Source organism: Ixodes scapularis, unplaced genomic scaffold (assembly GCF_016920785.2).
Source record: "Ixodes scapularis isolate PalLabHiFi unplaced genomic scaffold, ASM1692078v2 PGA_scaffold1__304_contigs__length_218370807, whole genome shotgun sequence".
Lineage (NCBI taxonomy): Eukaryota > Metazoa > Arthropoda > Arachnida > Ixodida > Ixodidae > Ixodes > Ixodes scapularis.
The window spans coordinates 13,823,268-13,829,085 of NW_024609846.1; positions in this window are offsets into that span (position 1 = coordinate 13,823,268).

Consider the following 5,818-nt stretch of genomic DNA (forward strand, 5'->3'; position numbering starts at 1 on the left):
ATAAGGAAATAAAACTTAATTCAAGTTATTGCAGATACATGTCATCAATCTTGAAGTGAGTTGTAATTAGTCACTTTTTCTGCATTCGTGCGCAATAAATTAAAACCCAACTCTAAAATAACACCCCTGTCAGCGTTAAATCGAGGGCGGAGGGGTTCAGCAGCCAGGTTTCCGATTCAACTTAGCTTAGTCAGTGTGACCGTACTTTTTCGCCCAATTCTGAGTTTACACACAAACGCCCAGACTGGAAACGTCCCGTTGACTTATGTATGTTTCACCAAGAGCCAAACCTTCCCAGCGGGCACAGTAACGGAAACGTGTTCTTGTGATAACTGTTTTTTTTAATGCACAGTGATCTTTTGTGCAAGGCTTAATACCCAAATGCCTGCCGACTTGCGCTTCCTGTGTTTTAGACAGGAACCTTGTCCAATGGTATGGAGAGTGCAATGTTTTCTTTCTTATTTTTGTTATAGGCCAGTTACGGTACCTAGCAGAAGCTGCTGTCGGCCATCAGCTGACTGGAACTCGCTGTTCACGACAAAGCTTTATCGTATACGGTTATTGGCGAGAAAAAAGGCTTAACTCACAATGACTGTTCGAATGGAAGGTCCATGTCGTTAAAGAAGTGGCAACTACAGACATCTCTTTTTCATTAGGCGTCCTGGTTTTTTTGCTTTACCAGACAATATATCGGTTTCGGAAAACTGGATTTTGCGAGAAAGAAAATGCTTCCTGTGAAGGGGAGATTTGGTGTCGCGGTCTTGCCCAATATCTAAACTTCACCGCCATTGCCATGCGCCTGAGCTAAAATCTCAAACGAGGATTATACTACGCGTCACTAGTTGTGTGCAGTGCAGGCGAAGTCAACGCCAGTCGAAGACAGGAAGGGCGATCACTAGGAAGGCGGAACGGGAGAGGATGGCACTGAAGGGTGAGGGAGAAAGGGAGAGCACTAGAAACGTTAGAGAGGAGAGGAGGTTTCTCTCTTCTACCCCAGCCTTTCTTGTGCTTGCCCTTTTTGCCCTTTCTTGGCGTTGCCTTCACCTGTACCGCACGTGACTAGTGACACGGAGTATAGTATTCAGTTTAGAAGATGTTCCTCCCCGTGTTTTGATCCAGAGAACAAAAGCTAACCTTAATAATACCTGCACTAGTTTTGCCAAATTGATTTAAAGGAAAATTACGGCAAATTGTTTGGCACTTCAGGTGCATACGTAAAGGGTCCTAAACTCGGCGACCTTTTTTTTTTTTTGAATTTCCGGGAAGAGAAGGAGAGGCAGCGCAAAGCTTTATTCATCGCTCAAATTGGGAGAGGGAACCCGTGCCTGTACATTTTACTGCCTTGCCAAGAAAAGTTCTCCCTGAGTTCAGCATCACTAACGTTTAGCGATACTTTAAGTTTTCAAACGCGAGACGCCGAAATTCGCGGCTCTTTTTATAAGATTAACACTCAGAACGTGTACACTTGATAGTTGTTCCTAGAACGAAGCGATACTACCGATAATCGGGCTAACAAACCTGGCGATCTTACAGAGCCTTCCGTGCTCTCGAGCTACTCTCATCATCAAAGCTGAATGCTGGGCTAGTTGGTATTGGTCTTGGGTTGTCAAAGGCATGGTAGCGCTTTTTTGGACGAGGACAAAAGAAAGAAAGACAAGGACAGACACGAGCGCTGACTTCAACTATTTAATCAACATCTAAATGAGGCATATATACACGCTTGGGTCCTATCAATCAGCCAACCCCAGGCCTTGCCGCCACTTGCATGAACTGCACCTCCTTATCGAACAGGTCAATAGATGCAACGCTGACACACCCCAGCCATGCCCTTTTTATCTCGTCTGCTTCGATAGTCTCCCTAACAGTTCTATTTTTATTTTTATTATTATGTTTAGCTAGTACTAGCTAAACATAATAATAATTCTTATTTAATTCAACATAATAAATTATGTTAAATTAAATTAAATAATTAATTAAACATTATAAAAACATAACATAATAATAATTATTATTTAATTAAACATAATAATAAGCTAAACATAATAAAAAAAAACAGTCTCAGGGTAAACGACGCAATGGTTTTCTTTGTCCTCGTCCAAAAAAGCGCTACCATGCCTTTGGCAACCCAGTACTCTCCCTCACTGCACACAGGTGGTCGATCTCCTCCTCGCCTACGCCTCTGGCAACATGACCTCCCCGTTAACCAACTAACGTTGAGTACCTCACTCCTCCTCCCCCACCCGTCAACCAGTCAGTGTTGAGCCTCGCGGCCACGCCTTTATCATGGTCTTCACGAAATTCCGAACATCTAGCCAAAGGACGTTTCACGTTAACAAGTAATTACGACATCCACTGATTAAAATATTTTTGCGAGAACCGCCATTGAGAAAGTTGCTACTTCGCGCGAAGTTATGCACTTTAAATAAATTTAAATCAGCTCTCCTTATGTTCCTTCAGCCATATATTGTTCATCTGTTGCAGCCTGGCCACTTTCATTATCGCTTCTCCTCCACGCATCGGTGCCGCCTTTCTCTTGACGCGTGGGTAGATATACTATTCTTTTTTGTAATACTTCAAAAGCGGCTGGCGTCTGTGCTGTTTTCCTAGGAGGGACACACTTTTGAACATATCTATGTGTTTTTCAAGTGCTGTTTCTTACACGGTGAGTCTTACACCGTGGTTTAGAAGCAGCAGTGCCGCTTTTGAACCACGGAAACACGCATTTAGGCGATGCCACTCCTTGATATTCGCGAGAAAACTCAGCCAGATGACAGGGACTTTTAACAAACCGTTACCGAGTTGCGCGTACCGCACTACCGAACACTTCGGATCATTCTTTTAAGAGAGCGCGCGCCCGGGTGATAGGGTGACTGCGGGGTTCTCGTTTCAGAGCATACTTCAAAGGCTCCGGTAGTGCGCTACGCGGAACACGGTAACGATTTGCTAAAAGTTCCAAATGTTCGAAGCTGTGTGGGCAGAAATGGTTGCCGAGAAGGAGACGAGAGGGCGCGGGGATGGCAGAACACCGAGCCCTGGATGAAAGGATTAGTGGGTGGACGCATAGTTTGCCTGCCCTTTGTCTCTACTGGCCGTCCGAATGCCCAACGCTCGTATACGGCATTCGGCGTCCGGGTTCGAATGCGCTCGAACAGCTAGTAGAAAAAAAGAGAGCAATTACATAAAATAAGGGACCAGAACAAGCTGTTTTAAATATTTTTAGAAAGGAGAAACGAAGGCGACCTTCGCATATTTAGGAAGACATGTAATACAATTGACGGTAACATTGAAACGAAAAGTGTAAATATGACATGAGCGAACTCTCGGGAGTTATGGGAAATCCCCGCAAGACGTGGGAACCACACTCTAAAAAAAAGGGGTGTAGTGGGTACACCCACAGGGGGTGTAAGTGCTGCCACATATACTACACCCATAAAGGTGTGCAAGTACACCTCAAAACGAGGTGCATATATACACCCTCCTTAGGGGTGCATGCGTGCACTCTTTTATACACCTTCATCATTCGGGGGTGCACAGATACACCCCACACTGGGGTGTGTCTCTACTCCTTTCTTACACCCTCACTGTCGTTTTGGTGTGCAGGTACACCCCAATTTAAGGTGTACAAGTATTCTCTTCCCTACACCCACCTACAGGGTTTGTTATTACACCCTTGTTTACACCCACGCCGCTCATAGGGAACAGAGATACACCCGCCAACAGGGTTTACTATTACACCGTTTTTTACACTCACCCACTCATATGGAACATATATACACCTCATTCAATGATGTACCATTACACCTCTTTGTGAACCCACCTCAAGGAAACCTGTAAAAAATGTACGCGCCCAGGTGGTTGCAAAAAGGCAGGTAAACAGACACAACGGATTGTTTTCAAAACTCCTATAAGTTTATTAGACAGTCTATTCCGTAAACAAGTACAAACGTGCCAGCAATCTGTGATATGTGAAGATGTGCAACGAAGCTGTTACACAACTCAGGACATTAATGAGCGAACAAGAACCGGGGTGACTCTTAGGTAGTGTCTATTCTCTCAGCAGCCGGCAGAATTATTTGTCAGAAATCGTGCCGGCAGTCGTCACTCATTGGCGATATAATCACTACATCGAACGACGATTCATCGACAGCTCAGGTTAGCTTTCCTCTATAAGCATCTCTTCTCTTTTTTTTTTTTTTTTGTAATGAGCCGCCCCAGACTATATGCGCGAGGTGATACATACGGTTATCACAGGTAGGGTAAACATTTTTTTAATGAGCCACCGCAGCGAAGCGACGTGAACGGGTGGGCTGGGTCGGTGAGCACGCGCCTCAGAGACACACACACGACGAAATGTCCCTAGAGCGTGTATTTAGCGTAACGAGTCACGGTGAAACGTTAATGTCGACGAAACATGTCTAGAAAACGTGTATTAACGAAAAGGTGTCCATGAAACGCGTGTTCACAAAACGCCGGGCGAATACGAAAGTCGCCTGCAGTTATCACATGATTGTAGACAGCTAATGGCAGGCGACTGCCGATAGAATTTGGGGGAAATTATTCTCCCGGCTGCTGGGAAATAGACACTGCCTAAGTTTGGACGTAATCCGGAACGGAACGGTCAATTTCTGCAAAGGAGTAGGTTTCAGCGCACTTACGATGAAAATACCGGACTTGAAATATGTAATCCGAGATAGATGTTGACACGGGCACTGCAGAACTACACAAACACAAACACGGAAAGAAAGGGGTCTGTGAAGTTTCAACACGATGTGGCAGAATAAATAATTTGCCAAACCGAACTTTTTTGAAGAAATCGCTTGTTGCCGATGTACGTTGAACTTTTCAAACACTGGAAGCCTTGGTAGACTCGAATACGTTGTCACGGACGAAATCTCTGGCAGCCCCGCTGGTCGCAGCACAGCACACAAAAAACTAGGCCGGGAATCAGACATTCCCGGATCGGAAAGAGCTACTACGCCACCCGTGAAACCTTTGCCACATGATCACGCTCCTGCCATTACCCGCACCCAGACAGCGGACTCAAGGGATAAAAAAAGCCTCCGGTCCATTGGTCCGACGTCTGCGTAGCCTCTCCCACGCTTTCAGCTTAGGGAGAGAAAGAAAGGAGAGGAGTATACGAAAATAGCAGCTCCTTCAAGGCCAACAGTGGCTGCCCTCGCGAAGGCTTATCTTCAGGGTTATCCCAACAATGAACGCAGCTAGAGGATTTGTCCCCTATATCCTCTTGAAAGTTCGACCCAAAGTTAATAGTGCAGTGGATGCTACCCGTGGCCTTGGCCTTCAGGCAGGTGCCGTGCTCTGCCTTATCTCTAGCTTCGAGACTGTAGTCACGTGATCCTACCCGGAGCCCCGATTGGCCTAAAACAAGCATAGCGTCTACTCTACTGTCAATACCAAGCGAACAAAACAGTTCCATACTTCCTAAGAAACTGCCCAACCCAGAAGTGACCCCCAAGAAGGCATCCAAGCACACGCTGGTCGGGGCGCGTGGCTAGCGTGGCGGTGCACTGATACACCTAGAGGTTTTTAAGGGAGAGGAGGATGCTCATTGTCGGTGCACATATACACTGGCTGGGCAACGGAGGGTGCATCTTTCAGGAAAGGGGTGCATGTGCTGCTGATACACCCGACTACACCCGTTTTTTCTTAGAGTGCACACTCTAAAAAAAAAAGGGTGTCATGGGGTACACCCATAGGGGGTGTAAGTGCTTGTCACATATACTACACCCTTTGGGGGAATACAAGTGCACCCCAAATATGGGAGTACGTGTACACCCGTTGGTGTGGTGCACATGTA